Here is a 27,240-nt window from a genome sequence, read left to right as displayed (position 1 = left end):
ACCCTTCCTCTTCCCCATAAACCAAGGCCTAGTTTTGCTCAAGGAAATTTAATTATTTTACTTTCATAATGTTTATTCACTTTGAAGATACCATTTTCAACATATCATATTTTTAATTCTTAGGTATAGACTGATCTCAAGAGATGTTCCAGAAACCTTTGCTTTCTTGGGACCACTCTGAAGTTGTCTTATAATAACTCTGTCCAAGTGCACCTGAAGTCTTGGTAGAAAAGTTTGGCCTGGGGTGATGGTGTTGGAGGTTATGATGTAAGTGGAGGGGAGTTGGCTACCACCTCTCTGAATCTTCCAATTTTCTCCTTAATCATGTTAAATATGACTCCTGTGCCCTCACACTCTGATCTCATTTTGATGATCACAAGCAATTTCCCCATCAAAAATCCAGAGCCCCCCTTCCAGCTCTTAATTTTCTCCACCTTTAAGAGCAGTTAACAGCTGCAGCCTTACTATGTGATATTCACTTTTTTAGTATTTTGTATACAATTATGAAGGATACAACAGAAATAAATTGGTTTCATGGAGTTTTTGATTTAGTGTGGATAAAAATAGAGCCCAACTCATAAGGTTTTGGTAATGATTAGGTGGGTGGATGTGCCTAAAGCACAAGAAACAGCAGCTGGCCTGCCCTACCTGTTTTGTACTGTTAGCATTTTTATCAGCTGGGGCTAGAATAGAAGGTATTGGAGGCACAGAAGTTTTTAAAGTATTAATTTATGTAGTGAGGGCAGTTGAGAGGGAATAATTGTTATATTCTCATAAGATAGAAAGGAAGTGTGTTTATTTCTAGGCACTGCTAAAGTACATCATTAATAGTAATTATTGATAAAAGAAAGATGCAAAAAATATTATGAGGAGGGAAAAATGCAGGCTAATTTAATCAAATAAGTACAAATAGAGCAAAAACAGCAAAATAAACTAAATGATAAGCATAATACAGAATTAAAGTATATTCATTATTTGGTATATTAAGCACAAATAATCTAAATTAAACCATCATAAAACTGAATTTAGGTTTATATAAAACATTCATAAAAGAATAAAGAAATATTGAAAATGATGGAATAATTAAAGAATTTCCATGTAAATACAAATATAGCAAAGTAGGAGAAGCAATATTGGTATCAAACAACGATGTTATTTAAAGTTTAAAAAAAAGCCCCAGAAGGTGAAAAGTTGTTTTGTAGAATAAATGATAGGAGATGATATTGCAAATTAATTTATAGACTACCATAACAAAGGGAATAAAGTAAATAGCATGGATATTTCAGTTCATATAAAATTATGTTTACACTTCATATGGTCTATGAAGTATGGAATAGAAAGGAATGTATATACTTTAACATAAAATTACTGTTTAAAAATGCTATCATTTGAGCCTTTGGCAACTTGTAATCTTTGAGCTGCTGGAGTATCTTGCCTAGATGTCGATGGCTGCGAACTGATCAGGGTGGTATTTGTTGAAGTTTGGGCTGGCTGGGGCAACTTCTTAAAATAAAGCATCAATGAACTTTGCTACATTGATTGACTCTTCCTTTAATGAAGATTTATCTGTAATATGTGATGCTATTTGATAGCATTTTATCCACAGTGGAACTTCCTTTAAAATCGAAGTTAGTTTTCCTAAACACACTGCTGCTGCTGCTTTATCAACTAGGCTGGTGGAATTTTCACAGCCCTTTGTTGTCATTATTGCACAGTATCTTCACCAGGAATGGATTCCAACTTAAGAGCTCACTTTCTTTGCTCCATAAGAAGCAATGCCCCATTCACTGAAGTTTGATCATGGAGTGAAACTCAGGTTCTTTTTCTAATTCAAGTTGCTCTGTTCTTTTTATCACATCTTCAGTGACTCTCTCCACTGAAGTTTTGAGCCCTTCAAAGTCACCCAGGAGGTTTGGAATTGACTTCTTCCAAGCTCTAGTTGATTTAGATATTTTGACCTTTTCCTATAAACTAAAAATGTTCCCAGTATTATGTAGAACCTCCTTTCCTGAAGGTTCTCCATTTACTTTGCCCAGATCCATCAGAGAAATCATGATGTTTGGTAGCTATGGCACAATGAAATAAGCTTCTATATAAGACTTGAGAGTCAAAATTAGTCCTTTATCTATGGGCTATAGAATGGACATCATGTTAGGAGGTATGAAAATAACATTAATCTTTTTGAACATCTTTTGAAGAGCTCTTAGGAGACCAGTTGTATTGTCTTCTGAGCAGTGATATTATGAAAGAAATCTTTTTTTCTGAGCAGACTGTTTCAAGAGTGGACTTACACTACTCAGTAAACCATTTTGTATACAGATGTGCTGTCATTCAGGCTTTTCTGTTCCATTTATAGAGTACAGAGTGGATTTAGCATAATTCACAAGGGTCCTTGGATTTTCAGAAACTAGATGACCGTTGGCTTGAACAGGTTACAAAGGCACTGGTGTTTACAGTTACTGTTTGCATTAGCTAGTCAGCCCATTCTTTAAATCTTTAGACATTGGCTTCTGTCTAGCTATGAAAGTACTAGTTAGCATCTTCTCCCAAAACGAGGCTATTGACAATCACTTCTTTAGTATAACCACTTTCATCAATTACCTTAGCTAGATCTTCTGGGTAAGTTGCTGCATCTTCCACCGGCATTTGCTGCTTCACCTGGCATGTGCTGTGGATATGGCTTCTTTCCTTAAATCTCATGAACCAAACTCTGATAGCTGCACAGTTTTTTTTTTTTTTTTTTTGGCCAGGGCTTGAATCCACCACCTCTGGCATATGGGGCCAGCACCTTACTCCTTGAGCCACAGGCGCCGCCCCTCTGCTGCATACTTTTTTCCTGTGGCTTTATCATCTCTCTCAGCCATTATAAAACAGAAGCTAGTTAGGCTCCTTCCCTGGATTGGGTTTCTATATAAATGGGAATGATCCTGTAGAGAGAGAAAAGTTGAATTTACAGATGAGAAGAAAAGGATCAAAGTCAGAGGCAAGCCAAATGCAGTGTCTTATGTCTGTCTGTATTCCCATCACTTTGGGAGGCAAAGGCAGGAGTATCACTTGAGCACAGGGGACCATGACCAGGCTGGGCAACAGAGTGAGACCCTATCTCTAAAAAAAAAAAAATGAAAAATTTAACTATGTGTGGTGCTACCTGCCTCTAGTTAGCTACTTGGGAAACTAAGGCAGGCAGTAACTTGACCCCAGGGATTTGAAGCAGCAGTAGTCAGGTATGATTATGCCACTGCACCCTTGACTGGTTAATGGAGAAAATCCTTGTCTTATAAAAAAAAGAGAGAGAGAGAGACAGACAGAAAGAGAGAGAGAGGAGACAAAGTCAGAGGTACTTGTACTGACTTATCCAAGGCCATTGATAAAAGTTATTTTGTGAATTTGTTAAGAAGAAAAATTCCTCAGATTGATTTCACATTCCTCTTGAATTATGAACCTATCCCATCAGATCAGAAGTGGTATGCATAGATTGAGGAGAAAAGAGAAGTATAAAATAAACACTTAAATGAGTGGGGATATAGACAATTTTGTTATTTTATTTTGTAACACTTGCTATTCATGGAAAATCCCAGTCAAATAATGATTAGCTGGTTTTAACCATAGTCAGGAGTTTTGTTTACACTAGAAAGACAGAGGCAGGTAAGGACACAGGACTGAGGATGTCTATAGGACCACTAATCTATGGTGTACAAGAAAGAAAGGGAAGAGAAAAGATAAATAGAGAAAGACCATGTCGGCAATACACCCCTGCATCTAAAAATTGTGTACAAAAGTGAGTGGAAATAGGTGATAACTGTCGAGGGAAGAATTTTTGAAGTGACTTTTGTAGAGGGTGTATTAACTACTAAAGGTACTAAAGATAATATTGATGTTATAAACTTGGAACTTGTTGGCTAAGTCTAATCAAGAGAAAGTTTTTAAAACCAAGCCTCTAAATAATTTGGATAAGAGTGTTAGAATGGTCTTGAAATGAGTTGTAGAAATACTCTGGAAATGCTTTTCAATGAAACGTGAGCAATTAACATTGAATTCCAGTTCCCATATATCTACATTTTTTTTTCTCTTATGCAGAAGGCAACAATGTAAGGATTTTCCAGTGTGAGTAGACTGAAGGAAGTTGATGTATGTCATGATGAGGACAGAGGAATTTTATACACACATCTGATCATTACATTTTCATTTGTAGATCTCTCATAAACTGGACCATCTTCGTAAGTAGTTTTTGTTTCTCATGTAAATGCTCAACTTAAGGAAGATTTGCAGTATTTCTATATGTCCAGAAGACCCGAGTGATATTTCAGCCAAATTATAAAGTAAAATAATATTTAAAATTACTATAGGGCATATAACTCTGTAATGATATTGTAGATTAGAATGTGCTACCCCCCAAAAGACATGTTGAAGTGTTAATCCCCAGCACCTCAGAATGGTACTTTCTTTGGAAATGAGGTCATTGTAGGTATAATAGCCAAATTAAAATGAGATGACACTGGAGTAGGGTGGCCCCTTATCCAGCATGACAGGTATCTGAGGAAGAAGTCTGCCATGTGAACATACAAAAAAACATGTGAAGACAGAGAAAGATGGGAAGATTGAAGTTATGCATCCACAAGATGGGAAACACCAGGGGCCACAGGAGGCTGGAAGAAGCATAAAGAACCCTCCCTGAGAGACTTCAGAGGTGGCGTGGTTCTAACAGCTCTTGATTTCAGACTTGCAGCTTCCATAATTGTAAGACAATAATTTTTGTTGTTTTAACACCAAGCAGTGCACATTGCTTTATTACTATAGCTCTAGAAAATAATCCTGCTGGATGTACGCACATAAGGATATTTGGAAAGTCAAGGCTTCTCCCTGCAAGCCGTGTGGACTTTCTGTAGTTTCTTTTAGTCCAAGACTAATTCTGGTGTAGGAGTCTGACTACCAATCTCTAAAAGTTGTACAAAGTTGAATCTACAAATCTCAGCAGCCGGCGAAGATGCTTCAGGTATGGAGAAGAAGAAGCAGAACTTTGGGGAAGATAAAACCTAGGGTCTCCCTTTGATGTAAACACTTGTAAAGGCAACTTGCTATATTTAGCAATGAGATTTTCTTAAATTCATTCTACTACATGGATAGAAATCTGTTCATAGATGGATTTTTCTGACATTCATTTTACTGTGGTTCACTCTTCTACCAGAAATCTGTTCTAATATGTGTATTAGAAACACATATATTTCTGAAACATGTTTCACCATTCAGAACCAAGAAAAACTTTGAAATCTGTTCATGAAAGTGACTGACAGAAAAGTGTTATAAAACTAGTGCTTTCTTGTGATTATATCACTGGCCTATGTGTTAAGAAGAGGAAATTTCTTAGAGGGAGATATAAGTATAGTATTGGGGACTGGGAAGTCCTAGATAATTTTAGTTTTAGAAACAATTACAAATGAGCTTTTGATTGCGTCACTAAAAAGCTAGTTGAGTTTCCTTAAGCACTGGCTATATAATCAGAAAGTCTTAGCAGTCTCATCTTATGGTAAAATAACCAAATGAGGCATTTACTGTTAATATCATAGTCCCTTTACAGGTCATACAAATGGATCTGAAATGATTACATAATTTTTCCAGATTATACATCTATATGAGAAGTTTTCAAGTTTTATCTCTCTCTCTCTCTCTCACACACACACACACATATATATAACTGATAAATATATATATATGAGAGGTTTTCTATATAAATATATTATGAAAAGGGGGATTTGTTCTAGACAGTCTCATTTCAAAGTAGAATTCAAAATGTTCTTGAATAAAGCTTCCCATTTAATACATCTCATATTTTATCAAATTGCAAGATGTTCTATTTTTTGCCAAATAACACAATGTTTTTCTCTTATATTGATTATACAAAGGCATCTTGATTTCACAGACGTTAAAATATTAAAAAAATAAACTCTGTGACTTATAATTAATAAAATATTGCCATTGAACCAAATCTTGCTAGTTAAGTAAGGATAATTTTAAGAATTAGGGGACACAGTACAAGAGAGATTGAATTACCCTGCCTTGGTGGCAAAGTTAATGAGACAACTATAGTGGAAGATGTCTCTTTACAATACTAAGACATATTCAATTAAAATTCTAAGCTATTTCTTGTATCAGTAATAATACACCTAAAGCTGTGATTCCTAAATCTTTGCAAGATTTCTATTTTGGAATAGTTCTATTTTTAAAAATTGTATCTACTCTCATTCTGTTAAAATATAAAATCTTTAAAGCTAAAGGACTCTGCATTTTTATAGTAAAATGCTTTACTAAAGAATAAACATGTATTGCTTACCCTGCCCCCTTCACCTTAAAAACACTAAAAACATATTCTTTTGAAGGACAGTTATAGAAATTAAAGATGCCTATCTTCAGAAAGGGGGTATCAAATTTTAAGAGGCTACCCTTAGAAGTAATTATAGCTGTTGTGAAGAAAAAATAATAGAATAGTGTTCGAAGGGTTAAAAATATGACCTCTTGGCCCAACTACTTTGGGTTGGGGTTAGTAATGTCATCAGATCAGTTGATGAATTCAAGGCCAACCTGAGCTACATAGTAAGACTCCATCTCTTATTAAAATGACCTTTTAATTCTTAGTTTAATTGTTAATAGAAATATAGTAATTCTATTAGGACTGGGTGCCTCAGTAAAGTCCTAGGGCAAAAAATTATAGAGCTGCTTTCTGTATCAGCAGTGTAGCTGGGAGGAGCAAAACTGACATGGCTTAGCAGAATCATATGCCACAGGGCTGTTGCATGTTGGGGCTAGAGTTCACAAGTGTATATGCCTCTGGATTTTGATGGACTTTTTAAAAGATATTTTTTGTTTCTTTGTTTGAAATATTGAGGCTACATCTGACCTATCAGTGTGTGATACTGAACCTCCTATCTGCACCTTGGGGAGCCTCCCTGCCAGGACCAGCTGTGACACATGGAGCTTTCTCTCTGTCATGCTTCTCTGATGTCCCTTTCTGCCATCTAAACTGAGTTAACTAGATTGTCATTTTTCTATACTACTCCAGATCTTATGGTGATCCTCTCTTTCTTTTTCAAATTAAATTAAAATCTCACAAAATACTTAAATTCCAGATAGGAGTTTCAGTAATTGGAATGAGTGGAAATTAGAAATTGGAAATTCTAAGCTCAAATTAAACCATAACAACTATAATGTAGACAATCAATTAAAACTAGTTGAATTTCTGTTTGCATGCAAGAAGCTAATAGGGCCCCTAAATCACAGTTGTTGAAACCTCTCCCATTTTTTGATGATGATATGAAAACATCTGGACATATGGACCGTCAGCAACTTCTAAAAACAGAATACTGTCTATGCCAGCACATTGATGAGGAAATAATATATGTGACTTTTAAAAAATTCATAACCCTAAACAATTCATTCAATTCATTTCAAAATGTTTCAAGTCTCTAGTAGAAATGTACAGAAATGAAAAATTCATGACCTGTATGTAATATTGGTTTAGGGACTTGGGAGAGGAAATATATTGTACAGAATATTTGTAAACTAGAACAAAAGTTAATTAAGCCAGTAGAGACCTTACGCAATTCAGTGTCTGCTTATAAGGAAATGAATACCTTAATATGTTTGCAAATGCATTCTGTTTGGAATCTCAAAATTACATTTTTCAAGCAGCTTTAGTATTTAATTGAACTACTTTTTTTCCACTTGGAACCACTAAATAAATGGCACATAGTAGTATATTTTAAACTATCAGTTGCATGGTTCCTAAAACTTTCATATATTGTCAAGAAGGCAGCATTTAAAAATAACATTTGATTACTTATTTTTTCTTTTTTTTTCTCTTTTTTTTATTAGATCATAATCGTGTACATTAATTCTATAATAGGATACAGTGTGTTGCTTCCATATGCAGTTTGGAAAACTCTGATCCAACTGGCTAACATAGCCATCGTGTCTTTCTCATAATTGTTGTGTTAAGACATTTATATTCAACCTTTAGACAGATTCACATGTACCCTAATAGGATAAATTATAGGCGTGATTACTTATTATTGGTTCATTGTATAAATCTGAAGTAGTGACAAATCCATGCCTCCAATATTGACAGTAACAATATTTATGATGTTGGAGATGTGTAAATGACATTGATAATGATGATGATGATGGCAAACATTTGTCGACATTTGTATACTCTGTCCTATAAAAAGCATGAGACATACATGCTAGAATTTCCAGAATGTTCTAAAGAAAGAGGCGAGAATACGAGTTATTTATTTATTTAACTTTGCAGCACATTTCTTGAAACCAATATCTTTTCCCTGTGCTATCAATTCCTTTGTTCAGATTAATGCAAACAACATAGTATCCTTCTTTTCTACTCTCCCCTGCCTAGCTCCTTTTCTACTAAACTGTACATAATTGTATTCCTTATCTATTCACTTTATTCATGTATTACTACCCTTCAGACACTGATAAACTTCATTAATTTCAGCATTTATAGAAAACTTTCCACAGCCATTTAAAATAAATTGATCCATTTTTCCAATAATTAATTCTAAGAAAACATTTCTTCCCCATCACTGATGGAAAAAAATTATGTGCTAATACTTGGCACATAATTTCATCATTTACTAATGGCATAATTTATCTTCTATATTGTGCTATTACCTATCATCTTCTAATAATCCTGTGCTCAACTGACATTCACTGAATAATGTCTTATGTATGTTGTTTTTGATGCATGATACAAAATATACACAAAATATTATCTATGTGTTGGCCACCTCTTTGTGAAATTTTGTAATAAATATTTTGTAAATAAATATACATTTAGCTACAGTTTTCCATTTTCCTTGTGTACGGCAAGTTTACGGGTGACTTGTAGGACCCCCCGTAGCATGAACTAAACACAGAAAAGAGTAGTGAGCTTTCTGAATGAGAAGTTGACAAAGAACAAACAAGGCAAATTGTAGATAAGAGGTTCATGGAAAATTTCAAGACAAAGGGATATTGCAGAATGGAAACTCTGCTGTGTTTTGTTAAGGCAAAAGGATGCAGTATTTCCTGTGAGGCTTTATGAGAAAGTCAACTTGACCTGAATTCTATTTACTTTTGAACAAGGGATACTAACAAAATTTGGGGCATGAGACAAGTGGCTTATTTGTCTGAACCAAATCCTAGCCCTGATTTCAGTTATTTCGCTTTATTTATTTATTTATTTTTGTCAATTAGACTTTTACAGAAATGGTGGGTCATCATAACTTATTGCATCCTCAAACTCCTGGGCTCAAGCATTCTTCCACCTCAGCCCTGAGTAGGTAAGACTGTAGGCACATGCCATTATACCCACCTAGTCTTTCTTCTCCACTCCCCGGCCCCCCGTGGGAATAGGGTATTGTTATGTTACCCAGCATAATCTCAAATTTCTGGCCTTAAGAAATCTCCCTGCTTTGGCCTTCCGAAATGCTAGGACTATAGGCATGATGCTCTGTGCCCCGCCCACTGTATTAAGCTATTACATATCTGAATACTGAGGTCGTTCTTCTAAAATTTCATGCCTGAGACAAATGTCTTATTGTCTCAAACAAATCCCAGCCTTCGTTCCAGTTTCTTCATTTATAAGGATCCCAAGCAAAAGACCAAAGTAGATAACTGAGTGTACTGTAAAAGGATATTCTATTTCTAGATGGTATTCACTAGTGAGCTCCTAATATGTGAAAAAATTCAGCTTTTAATTAGCTTGTCTAACGACCTACATATTTTATCTTTGCAGTTGTCTCACTTACCACACCGTTGCATAATTATAAATGATAAATTATCATCCAAGAATGGCTGTTTGACTTAAATTGCTTTAACTATTATTGATAATAGTACCTGTTCCAGAGAAAAGTTAAAGTGTCCTGAGACTGATGTTTTATTTCAAAGTTAAGGCATTATAGAAATGAGGAAGAAATTATACCATCTTTATATTTAGACATTCAATTTTCTATATTTCTTATCCAGTTTAAGTGGTGAAACAAGAAATCTAGCCTTAAACCACATAACTAATCTAAGTTTATTAGTTGATCAGAGTTCCACTTTTATAATGAAATGCCTATAATAATATCAAAACTTAGGAACACACACACACATATACACAAAGCTATTTATGGTTAATATAATACACAAAAAAAAGACAGTCAACAGAAATTCATCAAAGTACAGCATGAAATCAATACTGAGTGAATTGCCCAGTATCTACATCATTCCTACAAATTGATCAAACAGTAATCAAGAAAAACAAAGTAATGTGGATTTAAATAATTAACTAAACAGCTAAGGATATATATTTCTATTCATGATGACCATGTGTAAAGTGATTTCCAAAGCATTAGAATTTCAAACTTCATTACTTCTTTCTATAGACTGCATTTAAATACACATATATAGTCCGAACTACATATAAATATGTACAATGTATATACACACACATCTATATAAAGCTACATATGCATATTTAGTCTGAAATATAATATTTATGAAACTGCATAGTCATATACAATATACATAAAATTAAATATAAAGCTATATAAATATTTATAAATGTATGTGAAGTAATTACACATAGTATCATATCAATTACTAGTGATTTTATTATGGCTGGTCTTAGTCATTTATTAAGTGCATGTCTATTTTAAGAATCTTCCCTTTCTATTTGAAGAATGGAGGAAATGTGAAAGATTGAAAGGAGACATAAAATTGTGGAAGGTCATTGGTATCAATAATACCCTTTCTCCATTACATTTGTATCTACATATTACTTTCTACTTGAGAAGAGAGTAAATATAATTTCTTAAGCACCTATTACGTGTCTGTGGATGTTCTTGATGATTTAAATGTATAAACATATTAATTCTTTTTTTTTACATCAAAAAATATTTAGTTTTGGAATAAACCATGTAGGTAGACTAGAAGCAGCCTGTACAATGTTGTTATTGTGGAGAGGACAAAAAGTGTGAAATGGGTATCCAACTTCAGGTGAAAGGACTGAGAGAGGGCACCGGGATTCAACAGAGAGGTAGCAGGAGTGAAGTGAAGAAGAGAGAGGGGGACAACCTGCCCAGCAGGACTGGAGGGACTGCAGGGAGACCCCCATGCGGGGAAAGGGCAGAGGAGAGAAGCTGGGGTTCCAAGTTTCTCCTGAGGACTTTGCAGCTGCAGCTATGGGAAGTCTCCGACCACAGCAACCTCAGGATTGATACAGAAACCTGACTGGAGGCTGCTCAGAGGCACAGTTCTGCAGAGAAGGCAGCTAGCTTTTTAGCCCTGGTCACTGTGGCTGGCGTAATTGTGATGTCCCAGCCCAAGAGCGCTACATCTGCCCAGGGCTCAGATCCATAGTTATTGATGCTCTCCTCTCTGCCAGGTGAGGAAAGAGTGGGAAGGCCCGCTGCCTGTGGGTCCTGTGGTGGGATGTTATGCATGCTGTGGCTGGAGGACCTGGGTGGAGCAGGAGTTCCCAGACACAGTATCTACTGCTGTGGCCTGGACGGCACCATTCTGTCACACCTCCTAACGGACCCTGGTGGAACATGCAGCTGTAGCCTTCTTTGCATACCAGCCCCCGTCGAGGTGGCTGGACCCCAGTCACAGCCGCCTGGGAAGCCCTGGACAGGGCCAGAACCAGAGTAACTGTCTTATTGGATGTGGGTGAACTGTGTTTGACAGACCCATGCCATCCTGTGAATGTGCTTCTCCCTTTGGGACTGCTCTGTCCTGCATGAACCCTGTTGTGTGCCCACCTCACTACAGTAGCCCTGGGACAATCACAAGGAAATGGGGAGACACAGCAAAGCATCAGTGATAAAAGCTCCCAATGGACTGGAGGGTGAGTCACATCAGTAACTCACAAGTCCCTAGCAAGCACGGGAGGATGAAGTGGGAGGATTGCTTAAATTCAAAGAAAACAAAAGTGCAATAGGAAAGGTAATAAATTCAATTGAACTTTAAGGCTTCCTAGTGCCTGTTCTGCTCACCGATACATTGCTCAAGCATCGCACAAGCCATGCCAGGGATTGATTATTAAATAAAAGCTAGCTCAATAAATACATAAATGACTATCTTTTGGTGAAGAACCCAATAGATTTCAGAGGTAGAAGAATTCTGAGTTAACTGAAAGCTTGTATAGTCTTCTTTGACTATAGGAACATTATTTAATTTCCTTGAACTTTAAATTGTTAAGCTATAAATCAGGCACACTAAAGTCAAGCTCACAAGATTGTTCTAAAGATGGAGAAAAAGGTGATTCAGCATGGTGTGGTGAGCTGTCAATCAATGGCAGTAATCTAATGTCACTCTTTTTGCATTATAAATAGAACGTCATCAATAAATGGGTGACTAGGAGGTAAAGCTGCAGTGAGAGACACCAGCACATCAGAGTGAAATGTCCCTGCCTTTAAGAATACAAGATAAAGTTTTTGTTCTTTCATCACAAGTGCTGTAATAATACATTCAGAAAAAAGAGGTCAAAATATTCTTGTGAAGGGAATTTAAATATTAGATAGTTAAGTAATTGAAAAGCAATGAAGAATACAAATTCTAAACAGAACTTAGAATCTCCAAATGTTCTAACTCAGCAAGCAACAATTAGACCAGAACAACTACTCTCATTTTTTTTAGCTATTGTACAGGAATCATTTATCTCTAGGTTCTTCCCGCTCATGTGTCAGTCACTTTCTCCTGGTCACACTGGAATTTTGTGATTTGGAAGCTATAATTAAATTAATCACAATCAAGCCTTACTAGTATTAAAAATATCCTGCCATCACAGTACATGCATAAAACTTTATACATATCGCTTTGTTTGAAGTTCCTTTCTGTCAGGGAAAGAAAGCATTTCAAAGAACGGTATTTACATTTCAAATAGACATTGCAATGCTTGTACTTCTTTCAGTCGTGTATAATTTAATCAGATGGATATGAAGTGCTGATGCTGAAATGCAGAAGCAGAAAGTTCCTATTCTCTCAACGTTAAAAGTACCTAAATTAAATCTGGCTCTGGTTGGGAAGGGATGCGCCAACACTCTGAATACAACCCTAACCGAAAAGAGAGTTGTTTTAAAAGGCTTGAAACGTACAACAAAACACACTCCCTAACTAACACAAAAGGAAACAACCTCTCTTCTAAAATTTGAGGCCGTATGAATATAATACGCTTACTATAAAAAAAAAAAAAATTAAGGGAGATGGAGAAAGGGAGTAGAGGTTACCTGGCCACCATGGTGTGTGCACACAGATGACTCCAGTGGAAGAATGAGAAAGTAGTCTGTTTTGTGATCTGAAATTAATTATTATATTCATGTAGAAGTATTTGCAATATATGAGGTTTCAATCCCTAAAATATTGCAAAATATGGAAGATATGTAGTATCTGCCATAAGACAGAGTGTGCTAAACATGAATGCACATTTTAAGAAAGGAAAACAAATGTATTAAATTTGTAATTCTTAAGTCACTTTTGACTTCTGCAATTAGAAGAGATGCTGACTGTGGCTTGTTTTCATCTTTTGTTACTGGTATATGTCAAATATTAAAGTTGAATGCAATTTTTTCCCCTTAAGATATGTATTTTTTTTTTTTTGGCACCTTCTGTATATCTGGGGAAAATACAGTAGTTATAGGATGAAAAAATTCTTTCTCTGCTTGACAGTCTTGGAGATTTTTATTTCATTCTCTTCAACTCTGTAATCCATTTCCCTAATACTAAAAAGGTATTTAATAAGCATTTATTAAATGTCCTTGATGCCTTTTCTTCAATAAGCATTTATTGAATGGAGGGACAATTATCTTTGCTGGTAAGTGATTTGTATTCCTATCCATTGGCATGAAGAAATTGGAGCAGCTGACCAAAAAAAAAAAAAAAAAAAAAAAGGTATGTATAGGAAAAAATAATCTGACTGAATTAAATTTGACTGATAACAAAAAGAACAAAAATATTACCTCAAAGAGAACGACTTCTCAAGGACTCATTGCCTCCTGGTAACCAGCAGAAAAATCAGTGCTGTAGTAGAAAGAAATGAGGCAGTACAGGTTCTGTGAGAAATGCCATCAGTTCTCCGGTTTAAAAGGAGCCAATAAAACTAATCTACAAGGAGCTTTTAGACTTTGATTAGATTGTAGATTGCAAGCACTTTGTGGAGTTTTTGTAAAAATAGCAATTGATTTCCCCTCCAACCAAGCAATTTAATCTATGGTACAAGTCACAAAAACAGCTATGGGATAGTGCATTTCCCTGGAGGATCGGTGAACTAGAAGAAATACACCTGCCACAGGCTTCTAAAATAATCATTTGGCGAAGATCATTTTGTTGGGCAGGAATAAAGGTTAACAACCTTTGTTAAGGCTCTTTAGAGCCAGCATGATTCAAGTGCCACATTCATCTCACCATTGCTTCCTCATTCAGCCTTCTTCTTATAGGGGGGATAGAAATTGAGACGAGCAGGCTTTACCAACATAGTTCATTGTACTTGTTCAAATATACACATATTTATGCAAAGTGAATTTACATCATGCTCTGAGCCCTATGCAAGAAAGTGGGAGGTGAATATGAAAGAAGCCAGGGATCTCAAATAAGCAAAAAGCCCTGAAAGCTAAAGTCAGAGTGGAGAAGTACCATTGCATAGATCTAAGAAAGTGAACCTAGAGAACGCTCAGGAGTTGCACTGGCCTGGACTTTGGAAATGGTACTTCTAGTGAACAGCTCTTTATCAGCTGTGTCCATAAAGTCTCCCGCTTGGGGCTGGAGTGTTTTGCTCAAGAAGACATTTGGTAATAGGTACCAGAATATGTGCAGCGAGGAGAAAATGGACTAGCAGAGATTCTCCAGAATAAAGAGTAGGAAGTAGGGGTGGCAAGAGGAGGCATCAGTATGAGCGGTGAGTGTTAAGGAAACCCACAGCAGCCATACACAATGGATTCTTCCACCCCTGCCCCCGGTAAAAATGTAGAGACCACGCTCCTGGGTCCCTTTACTTTCAAGAGAGGTTCTTGGAAGTTTAGCAAAGCCATAGATACAAGATGCTAGGAGCAATCCTGCAGTAAACTGCCATTAACTTTCACAGAATTCCTAGATAAACTGGAGTGTCCCTTTGAGCAGTATACAGCTAGATAAGCTTTTGTTTTCCTCCTATATTTATTTGTTATTAAAAATCATTTCAAAAATATGTACATTTATATGTAAAAAAGAGACTAGTCCATAATCTAGTAATATACGTACAGTGTATTTTAAAGTATATATTGCTTCCTAGCTTTATAACTTACTGTAGATTATTTTCCCTACTGAACCACTATAGAATATTCTACAGCATAGAATTTGTAGTTTACTTCATTGTTTTCCTATTCTGTAATTTTTATCTGTGCTTCCTATAATTTATTGTTAATTGTGACACAATAAATACTTACTTCATATTTTTTGCTTTCCCAGTGTCTTTTGCATTCCATGATGAGGATAGATTCCAAAGTAGAGTGAAAAAAAATCAATAAATGCCAACTTTTATGACTCCATTAACAAATCACTAAAGAGCTTTCTTCTTCATTTTTAAAATTTTCATAATATTAAAGGGGTGCAAATGTATTCTGTTACATGAATAACTTCTATAAAGCGTAAGTCAGGGATATAACTGTTCTTATTACCCAAATGCCCCAAACCTGCGATTAGGTAGGTTTTTACTTCTCCTCGCCTCCTCTCCCCGTACTGATTTCTAACGACTTTTACTTTTTTCTGCGCCCCAAGGTGCCGCAATTAATTTCACATTCCTAGAGAGTATATGTGGTGTTTGCTTTTTTTCATTCTTTGGATACTTTTACTTTGAATAGTGGTCTCCAGTTCCATAGAAGTTCCTGGAAATAATTTTAATTCATTTTGTGTGTGTGTGTGTGGCTAATACTCCATAGTTTATATATACCATGTTTTCTTAATCTATTCATAAGTTGATAGATAGGGTTGATTTCACATCCTTGCCATTTTGAATTGTTTTACAATAAACATTCGAGTCCAAGTGTCTTTTTGATGAAATGACTGATTTTCCTTTGGGTGCAGACCCAGTAGTGGAATTGCTGGGCTGATCTATAGGTCTGCTTTTAGTTCTTTGAAAAATCTATATGCGGTTATCCATAGAGGTTGATTAATCTGCAGTCTCATCAACAGCGTGTAAGTAAGTGTTCCTTTCTCTTCGCATCCATACCAGCATGTACTGTTTTTGGACTTTTTTAAGCCATTCTGACAGGAGTATGGTGATAACTTATTGTGGTTTTAATTGGCATTTCTCTGATGATTAATGACTTTGAGTATTTTTTATATGTTTGTTGATTATTTGTCTGTCTTCGTCTTAAAAGCTCCCATCCATGTCTTTGCCCATATTTTAATAGGGTTATTTATTCTTCCAATTCTAGAATTGTTTCAGTTCTTTGTCCATTCCAGATAATAGCTTGCCCCCTCCATTATTTAGTTTGCAAATATTTTCTCCCATTCTGTAGGTTGTCTATTTTCTCTGTTGATTGTTTTCTTTGTTGTGCAGCAGCTTTTTAATTTACGCCCCCTATAAACTGGGAGCTTCTTGAGGTTGAACTGAAGAGGTTTTTAAATGATGGACCGATTTAACCCACAAATTCAAATATGATACTGTCTTCTACTAGCACAGCAATCTCTCTTTTATATTTCAAAACATTTCTGTTTTACAAAGCACACATGCTACTTTAAGTTTGAATTAGTTTATTTTTATATCTGGTCAGGTAGGTGCTCATTCTCTCACACATATAGTTGTTAAACATGTTCCCCACTTATTTTAAAATGAAAATTCTGATGTTTTATTAGTATTCAAATTCCCATATTCATTATTATGGTAACAACAACTTCAAAGTTGTTTAGCATGGCATATTAAAAATTGATAAATTTAATATTAGCAAGCAGGATTTTCTCTGTTCTTGCCTTTTAATAAAGCTCAGATATCTGCCATCAAGTATTGTGAATAATATTTTTCTTAAAGTTATTTATCTCACTCCACCTCTTTTCATAGAATTGAAGACTTTTGACTCCGTATAATACTCATTTGGATAATGGTGATGTGAATATTCATGTAATTGTCGTGTATCCATTTTTTATAGCTTGGGTGAAATATAAAGGATATAACAAAGTAGAGAAATTGAATCCATTATTTAAAAATGGTATTTCCCCAAAGAAACCTCATTATTTATTCCACTGTTTATTAAAAACATAGAAATCCTCACTATTTTATATTTTTTTAATTTTATTTCTTTTTTTATAAATCAATTTAGCTTATTTGCAATAGGCCTAGTAAAATATATTGCTTAGAGTGACTGTATATAAGTTATTTATAAAAACATGAATTTTGAATATTATATAAATTATGTATTATGCATTTTAATCACAGCACAGATAAAAACAAAGTAATGTCAAATATTATATTTATTATTACTAACATAATATAAAAATTTATTTGAGTTTTCCTTTTATCTTTAAAAATATTCATTCTATAGAGATTTATCAATAATTTAGAATAAATAATTATGTTAATGCAGATACTCTAGACATTTCATAATTTACAAAATTGTCTAAGTTGTCCCATAACACTCTTAAATTGAACCTCTTTTGCCTGGTTAGTCATATCTGATTTACTTGAATAAAGACCTTGGTACTTCTTTTAATTATACCTCAAATGATCGCTTGACAATACATGTTTTAAGCCATCTTTCCCTGACACTGATTCGTGAACAATGTTGAATTTATAAGTCATTAAGAAATCATTTCATGGCATGTTCTGCAATTAATTAGAAGCCAAGTAATAATAAACTTCAATTAACTCCATGTCTATATGTTTTAGGAAAATTGTCTATGAACATGGAGAAAAAGCAAAAAGTCAGATGAAGAAACAATTTCTACTCCAGGAAGGAAAGTTTAAAAAAAAAAAAAAAAGCAATCCTCTGCCTCCTCCAGTCCATCAATTCTTATCTTCTTCAGCCATTTTAATTAACATGTTAATAAATTCCCTGATAGATTTAATAGCAAGTGACAATTGCAAAGCGCAGGCTAAAATAAAATGTAACACAGCGAATTTGCTACTTGCAAGAAATATCATTATTGCCTAGTCGACCATAACTTGCCTTTCCCCCTCTCTCTTCAGGGAAAGGTGGCTATTTGGGAGAAGATTTAAGCTTCAGCCCCCACATATTAAGCAGAATTAATGATCTATTTGCTTAGAAACCATATATTAGCTTCAGTTTATCCATCCACTGGGTAAACGGTAGACATTACTTGGTCACTATGATAGATTTTAATGCGGGCAAAAGCATCAATCAGTGTCTGCAGCTGATTAGTTGTTGGTGTCTTTGACAGGCTCTTCCATCTCTCTGAATGAAAGCCAGCTGATTGCTTTCACGTCTCTCCACATCCATTGCCCTCCACTGCCACTATATTACATAGCTAATGCTGAGGGTGGAAAATTCTCCCTGTCAGCTAACAGTGAATTTCTCCCCTGTACTTATCATTGCATCCATGTTGGTCTCATACTTCAAATTACAGAATGAGCCTGGTCAACAGAGTGTGAACTTTTATAAATCAGTGAGTAGAAATGGTAGAAAATAGTTGTTTTAATAATATTTTATAACATCTGTTCTCCTTTAGGCACAATAGTGACATAAAATGTACTTTCTTAAATTACATGATAAACATTGGATATTTTTCAAGATTAAAAGGGTTATACTAGCTGTGAAATAAATAGTAATAGGAGGAACACATTACCCTTGAGATGAGTACAGGTTCTGAAAATACAGTAGTAATTAGCATTAAGATGATCATTAAATTGATGTTCATTTGCTCTTACAGTTTGCTCCCCATTTTTTTATTACTAGAGTATGTAAACCAACTCTATCATAAACACTGTGCCTTATCTGTGCGCCTGGAGAACAGATGGAGTGAATTTCTTTGCAGAAATATTTGAGCAAGTGGAAAGATACGAATTTTGACTTTCTTGACACCCAGCATTGTCTGGCATATATCCAATTGTTGTTTTAAACGCATAGTCAGAAGGAACAGAAAATCTGCAAGCAGGAAGAAGACTTTCTTAATTAATTAAATTTTCATTTGTATACTGAAGTCGGGGTGATAAGCCATTTGTATATCTTTCAAATGTTATACATAGATTTAATAGCAATGCTATGTCATGATTTTCCTTTATTCTTTTCTTATAGCTGCCATCTTTTTATGTTTAATGTTTGAGGTTGTTCCACAGATAAACACAGGCATGCCCAATCTTCAATATACAATCATATATTTTGAAATTTACATAATGGCATAAAGCAAACAAAAGTAGAAATTACATATAAGTGTATAATTATGACTTCTTAAAATTAAACTAGAAAATTTTTGTCTTTTAAGAAATTAATTAAAAATTACATCTAATTCAAGATATTAATAGTGCATTTAAATATTAATTGTGATTATAATTACATAACGAGTTAGTTTAAATTTTATTTAGAATTGTCTAAATACATCTCTTTTGAAAATTCTTATTGAATTGGAATAGAATATTTATGTGTAAAAATGAGGCAATTGTATTGGCAATGTGAAGAAATAATTCAACGTACATGAGGAGAGGAAGCCTACGATGGCTCCTGGTTAACTGAGATGACATCTTACCGAACTGAATTGTTAAGACATGATATGAGATGCAGAAAAAGGATAATAATGGGCAAGGATTCCAAATAGTAAAGTCATTAGCAACTAATTTCTATGTCCTAACTGATTTTCTAAAGGAAAAAATATGTATTTATGTTTGATAAATAGTGCAATTTTATTTACTTTAATATTATAGTCAGAAAAGAGAGAATAATCTATTTTAAGATATAATAATCTAAGGAAAAAATCAGCATTGGCCCATTTGTAAGATGTTACAATAAGAAGAAAATGCATATTTTTAAAAAATTTACATATTACAGTTTGGGAGGGAAGAATTTAACTTATAATACTTGTTCTAATTAAGAACTTCTTTGGCCTATGACATAAAACTCCTTTCTTTCCTGGTTGAAAATACAACAGTGTGCCTGATTAGGGCAGGATTAGAATTTATTTGAAAAAAAAAAAAACTGAAAAATACTTCTATATGCTAATGGTCAATGTAAAAATAAAAAGTTTTTTTTTTTTACTTCCTTTTATTTAAAATTTATAATGGACATAAACTGCTTCAAATGAAATTTTATTTTCGATTAACCTACTTTTAGTTAATAGCAATACTTATTGTAAAATTTGTACTCTGCTCAAGCTGAGCAGTTAATAGGGACCATATTACTACTGATGATTTTAGGTCAGAGATTAAAGGTGAAGATGAAGCTGTAGCTAGTTCCTCTTATTTTTTATCACCTTCAGCCTCATTAAGACATCCACACCCTACTTATGTGTCTTCATTCCTGAGCTAATCTATCTAAGAGCAGAACCTACAGAAAAGTTGTCAACACCATCCTTTAGATTTTAATCACAAATTGGTACTCATGGATCATGGACCATTAAGTGTTCAGAAACAAACTGGAAGTTCTTCATAGTTTGAGATAGACTAAATGCCTCAGGGTGTAAAAGAAAGTTGATGTCTATGAGAAGAACAGCTAGGAAGAATTTTTCTCGTGGTAAAAGCTCAATGGTAAATGCCAAATACCAATAATCAAAGATATGTCTTGCTGCTTTGGATTTCATAATTTGACAAAAATTCTTTGTCATTGTAAAATTGAAGCATCAAATACTATGTATAGGTATGTAGACAATAACATGTTAATGTATTGTTATACAGGATACTTAACAATGTATAAAATCATCTGGAATAGACAAGCACATAAAAATTACATGGTGGCTATGAACAGATGATTCACAATAGAGGAATCACATAAATCTATAAGAAAACAATGAGCCATTTACAATTATTTAAAGGTAAATTTAAACAATTTACTACTTATCAATCTTCAAATGACTAATGACGAAAGGCTAACCTAGTTAATCTATCATATCCTGATAAGGGTGTGAAAAAACTTTCATATAAATCTTACATATGTATTCATACATGTGTATGTATATGTAGAGAGAGTGTAAATTGGTGCAACCAAAGAACGAACCTTTAAAATACTCTAAAAATAAAAACCCCTTTATAACTGATTACATAACAATAACACTTGGAGGTATACATGATATCCATCTAAATTTTCACAAGGGGAACTGAGAATGATTTTGTATTTCTAGATGTATATTAAATAATTATTTATTTATTTGACAGAGTCTTAGTCACCCTGGGTAGAGAGTGGTGAGGTAGCTCATAGCAAGCTCAAACTCCTGGGCTCAAGAGATCCTCTTGCCTCAGTCTCCCAAGTAGCACAGACTATAGGCACTCTCCACAAAGCCAACTACTTTTTTTTTCTAGTAGAGACAGGTCTTGTTCTTGCTCAGGCTGGTCTTAAACTCCTGAGCTCAAGCAGTCCACCCACTTCAGCCTCCCAAAGTGCTAAGCATGAGCCACTATGCCTGGTACCCCATTGTTAATAAGAGTAAATACCTATAAACAACGTATTACTTCTGAAGATAGGAGAGGAGATATATGAGCCACATTAATGCATGCATAGTTTTTGCCATCTTATTAACATTTTCCATCAAGTGGTAGTATCGATATACACAACAAAGGTACAGAGGTATATACAATACCACTTATGATGCAAGTGTACCAATGGTTCTCTTAAATGTTATAGGAAACATCACAGGTCCTCAAAATCATTTCAGGAAATTTAGAGGCTAAAAACTATTGTCATCATTATACTAAAATATTATTTGCCTTTTATGTTCTCATATTTTCATAAAATACAGAGGAATTTTTCAGAGGCTGTGTTGTATGTGATTTTGCAACAGATTAAAACCAGAAACAGGTATGAAAAGCAACCTAGTTTTGATTAAACACAACATTAAAGGGATTTTTTAAAGGTAAAACCCTGTTCTCACTTTCATTTTAAAAATACGTACAGCTATCTTATCTGGTGAAGACATTTGTGTTAGTATCTAATAGGTTGGTTATTGTTTTTTGAAATAAAATTTTAAGTAATTACATTATAATGGTTTCTATTTTTATTATTTACATTTATTTACAATAAATGCTCTATGAGATACTCCACAATTTTAAGTTTTAATGAGCACAGAGAGATTTTGAGAACAAAATTTTGAAAACCACCATGTTGCAGGGTATATATTTTTGTTATGCTCATTTACTTATTTTTTCTTGGAATTCATTGATACATAGCTCTTTATAATATTTGCATTATGCAAATCAAGAAGAACCTTATCTCCATAATTTAGCATATGAAATTATTTCTTGCACCTCCTTCTACAAGTCAGCTTTATTATTTTAACAAAAAAGTTTTAAGTTTCCTAGAGTATTTTCTATTTATAAGGAATTTAACACCTATTAAATTTGTGCTAAAAATTTTGTGTTTTTATTTTCATTTCATTGTTTTATTCTTCTAGTTACAAGGTCCAGCACATTTTTTATTCATATGGCCTTATTATTTTTAGTAAGTGAATTTGCAGAAAGTGACATTTTCAAAAATGCTTATATTGTATTTTGGCCGAAACCCTTATAGTAAGGTATCATTTTAATAATTTTGCTTTGCTTTGTTTTGTTTTGAGATAGTCTCAGTCTTTCTCTGGTCTATAGTGCATGGCATCATAGCTCACAGCAACCTCAAACTCTTGGGCTCAAGCAGTTCACCCACCTCAGCTTCCCAGGAATATAGGAATGAGCCACTGTTCCTGGTAAAAATATCTTAATGCCATATGTATAAATAAATGATACTTGTACCATTGCTTGATGAAGAGTATATAAGGAGTATATGAGAAGCTGGATAAAATTAAACTTATATTTAAAATATACTTAAATTTAATATGAAAAAATTAAGTTGCCAAATACAATAGTTGGTAGATGGATGTCCTTTCATGGTTCTTTGAAAATTTCTGGATTCCCAATTTTTTCAAAAAAAAATTACAAGTTACAATGATCTTAACCAAGGTCCCATCCTACAGGAACTAAAAGCACACATTATACAAGTCTTTCATGACTTTGTTTGAGCTCTGAAGATTGCTTACCCTACTTGTGTTCCATGGATTCCTTCTCTGACACTGGTAATTTCTTCCACTATGAGAGCAAGTATGTACTCAGTTAGACCTGAGGGACTAAATATAGCTGCAGGTCTTTTTTTGTGCAGTTTCCATGTCATCATTACTCCTGCTATCAGATATTTGTATTTTTGTTTTTTTTTTTTTGTTTTTGTTTTTTTTGAGACAGAGCCTCAAGCTGTCCCCCTGGGTAGAATGCCGTGGCATTACAGCTCACAGCAACCTCCAACTCCTGGGCTCAAGTGAGTCTCCTGCCTCCGCCTCCCAAGTAGCTGGGACCACAGGCGCCCGCCACAACGCCCGGCTATTTTTTCGTTGCAGCCGTCATTATTGTTTGGTAGTCCGGGCTGGATTCGAACCCGCCACCTTAGGTGTAAGTGGCTGGCGCCTTAGCCGGTTGACCTACAGGCGCTGAGCCAGATATTTGTTTTGTTAAGCCCTAATCTATGGTTTTTTTAGTTCAGCAAAACCACTTTTTTTTTTTTTTTGGTTTTCCCTTCCCTGAATCTCAGCCTGAAGACCCCACTCCACTGCTTTATCTAGGCCTGACAAGGGCTCATCTGTTTTACTCATTTTGTTTTCATTCTATCAGGAATCACTGCCCTGTTCTTCTTGGTTTCTATTGCCTGAAACCATTTACTCATGTCTTTTGACCAATCTTCTAATTGTTTAGAGCAGATCAGGGGTTTCAACCTATGTTATTTCAGCATTGCTTAAAGCTGAGTTATTAAACATATCCTTATATGAAAATTATATGCTTCCATACTTAATATGTATGGATGGATATGTGTTTCGGAAAAAATAATGATAAAACATAGATTTTATTTTTTCTAAAAAATGGTAATTAAATAAATTTAGTCTTAAAAAGGAAGGTGAATAAATATCAAAACCAGGATAATTTTCCCTTTAAGAAAAATTGATGTTATTTATAGATAATTGGAATTTCTGAAATATTATTATACGTATTTTAATGACAAGTTAGTTTAAATTTTTTTTGTTTGTTTCTTGAAATTGAGTCTCACTTTGCCACCCTTGGTAGAGTGCCATGGTGTCATAGCTCACAGCAACCTTAAACTCTGGGGCTCAAGTAAAACTCTTGCCTCAGTCTCCAAAGTGGTTGGATCTATAGGCAGGTTCCACGATGGCAGCCAGTTTTTACTCATGGAGTCTCTTTCTTGCTCTGGGTGGTCTTGAACTTCTGAGCTCAAGAAATCTCGGCCTCCCAGAGGGCTAGGATTATAGGCATGAGCCTCCGGACCTGACCTTAAAAATTTCTAATGGTAACTTTATAGGTTCTTTATTTTACATATATAATTGCTTCCCTAGTAGTATAAGATAGAAATTTTACATTCATAAATTTTTGTACTTAGAGAGTATGGCTGGTTTTTGCAGTTAATAAGGGAATGTTTTGCAAAGAATTATAAGCATACCCCTGTTTATATACAAGGAAAAATTAGTGGAATAAAAAACTATTGTTTCTTAATAAAATAATGACTAGAATATATCTCTGGTCAAATTACTTTACAATTTTTTAATTCTGTTAAAACCTTCCCCAAACCTGGCAAATTTATTACAACTACCATTGTATTGATAAACTTATTTGTAAGACACACACACACACAGTCAAAGAAAACAAAAACAAAACTAAATTAACCTAATTATTTCCTGATTTTTCAAAAGAGATATGGAGAAGTAGAAATCAGAACTCTTTGTTTTGACTTTCTTATTTAGAAACAGATCACGTAGGCAAGCAACTCCCTCTGTGGTATATCCTAAAGATATTTAATGCCATTTGCACGTTTTCTGCCATTTCATAATCCACCATAAATGATCCTGATGTTACTGTATCGTAAAATTAGACTTCCCTGCTCTAAAGACGAATAATTCTATCTGATACTAAATTTTAGTTGAACAAATATGGCCATAATATACATTCTTACAGCTATTACTTTATGAATTGAGGACCTGGGTTTCAAATATATGAGAAAATATTTTTTAAAACCCTAAATATTTCACTATAAGTCTGCAGAAATATACTAAAAAATAAATTTTCCCAAATTAACTAAAATAATAAATATCTAATAGGGCCAAATTAAATATTCTTTTAAAGTTTAAAATTTAAGTATCAATGCAAATCAGTGAACTCTTACTACACCCCCTTGTAAAGGTTTAATATGATGGGAAATTTGCATAACAAAAAAAACTTAGAGTGGAGATTACATTCAACCATTATAACAAATATCCCTCAAACGTCTATGTGGTAAGATATGAGAGTTGATTATTTCCTCCTCAACATAACATTAACTTATCAAGAAGTAAAAAGTGAGAGATATAGGATGTCAAATAAATAATTCTTCCAATTGCAGGGTTTTAAATATGAAATACATATTTATTAAATGCTTTATGTTCTATAAGTAAGATACTGTGGTTTTGTAATGGAATGATAATATAATACTTAAATGTATTTCAACTTAAATTTAAATAACATACAAACTTAGAGGTGTGTTTGTGAAAATTTCATAATACAAATACATGAAAATTTTTGTTATTTTCCAAAATGCATTATACAAGCTCCCTGAAACAAAACTTGTATTTATTCTATGATTGGAAATGTAGACGTTGAGCAACATTTCCAAGTGTTTTGTTTGTTGTTGGCCTAAAACAGAAAGCAAGCTAGTAATTTGAGTCTACTATATAAATAAAATGACAAGTAGCACATGCTGTTGGGGGCACTCAGAATAATCCAGGCACAGATAGATGGAGGGAGAGATATACAGACATCTATGTAGGTGTCTAGATAGATACATATGAGGTAGGACAATTAAGTTCACAAAATCATTTTAGAGAAAGTGCTATACAAAGGGTAGAGCAAGATGGAGGATTAGAAACAACTCCTTATTAGCCATTCAGGGGAAGATAATGGGAACTAGAACTCCAGCCACCTCTGGCTAGGGGAACTTACTTCAAGAGCAGGGTGAAGTAGGGTCATCACTTCAAGAGCATAGTGAAGCTGTGGTGGACTCCAAAAAGTGGACAAGATGGTCTCGACCTGAGGAGAGCTGATACAGAAGGCAAGTGCTTGTGTAGAAGCAGGGGCCAGCCAACCAGCCCTCATGCAGTCTGGGGAAAGGAACGGGCTGTCCTGCAGCTTATTGATTTTGGACTAAAACAGCTCCAGCAAGCAGTTTGAACTGCTTAAATGAATGAGAGAACCCAAACAGCAACCAGTGGACAAGATTGAACACTGGACAGAGTGGATCTCCTATTGGCTTGGCTGCTAACTGGACACTGCCCTTGTGGAAAGGCTGTGCTGGAGAAAGTTCACAGGATCTTAGTGCACAGTGTCTCTGGTCTGCTTGCTGAGCTCAGGTAACCACCTTTGGAGTGATCTGAGTGGACTCCTTCAAAGATCTGTTGTTTCAGGAGGCACTGTTTGATGAGCCTCCTAAAGAAGCTTGTGAGAGGTTAAGTCTCAATTACATGGAGACTGAATGCTGATGAAGTGACCAGATCCTGAGCAAGGGCAAATAAGTCAGGAAGACAGGACCCAGTTTCCTCTGCAACCAAAATTGACTCCTGGCTTCCATTTTTAGCAAAAGTAGAATGTGTGTTCTCTATCTCCTAACACCACAGCACCATCAGGTGTCCATATATTGCAATATATTATATAATATAAAAAATTTATACACACATACAGATTTGTATATTTCTTCCATTTTTTTGCTCCAATTTTTCTCAGTTTTCTTTTATTTTTTTTTTGTTGTTATTGTTGTTTTTGGTTTTGTTTTGTCTGCTTGTATTTTTTTTACTTTTAATTTCCTTAATAGCAAAAGCTTCTTCATTTTTGTTATGTTTTTTCAGCCTCTTTTATTTTTTCTCCTTTTTACTTCTCTCCTTTTATCTTTTTTTAGGTAGAGATTTTTCTACTTTTCTCATCATTCCTGTATAAGTTTCTGATACAACAACTAAGATATCCCCCTCTGTTTTTCTTTATCATTTATAATTGTATTTTTAATTTTTTTAATCTATTTTTTTTTTTTT

The sequence above is a fragment of the Otolemur garnettii genome, unplaced genomic scaffold (genome assembly GCF_000181295.1).
Source record: "Otolemur garnettii isolate 467f Iridium unplaced genomic scaffold, OtoGar3 scaffold00006, whole genome shotgun sequence".
Classification (NCBI taxonomy): domain Eukaryota; kingdom Metazoa; phylum Chordata; class Mammalia; order Primates; family Galagidae; genus Otolemur; species Otolemur garnettii.
Note: the sequence above shows the minus strand (reverse complement) of the source record.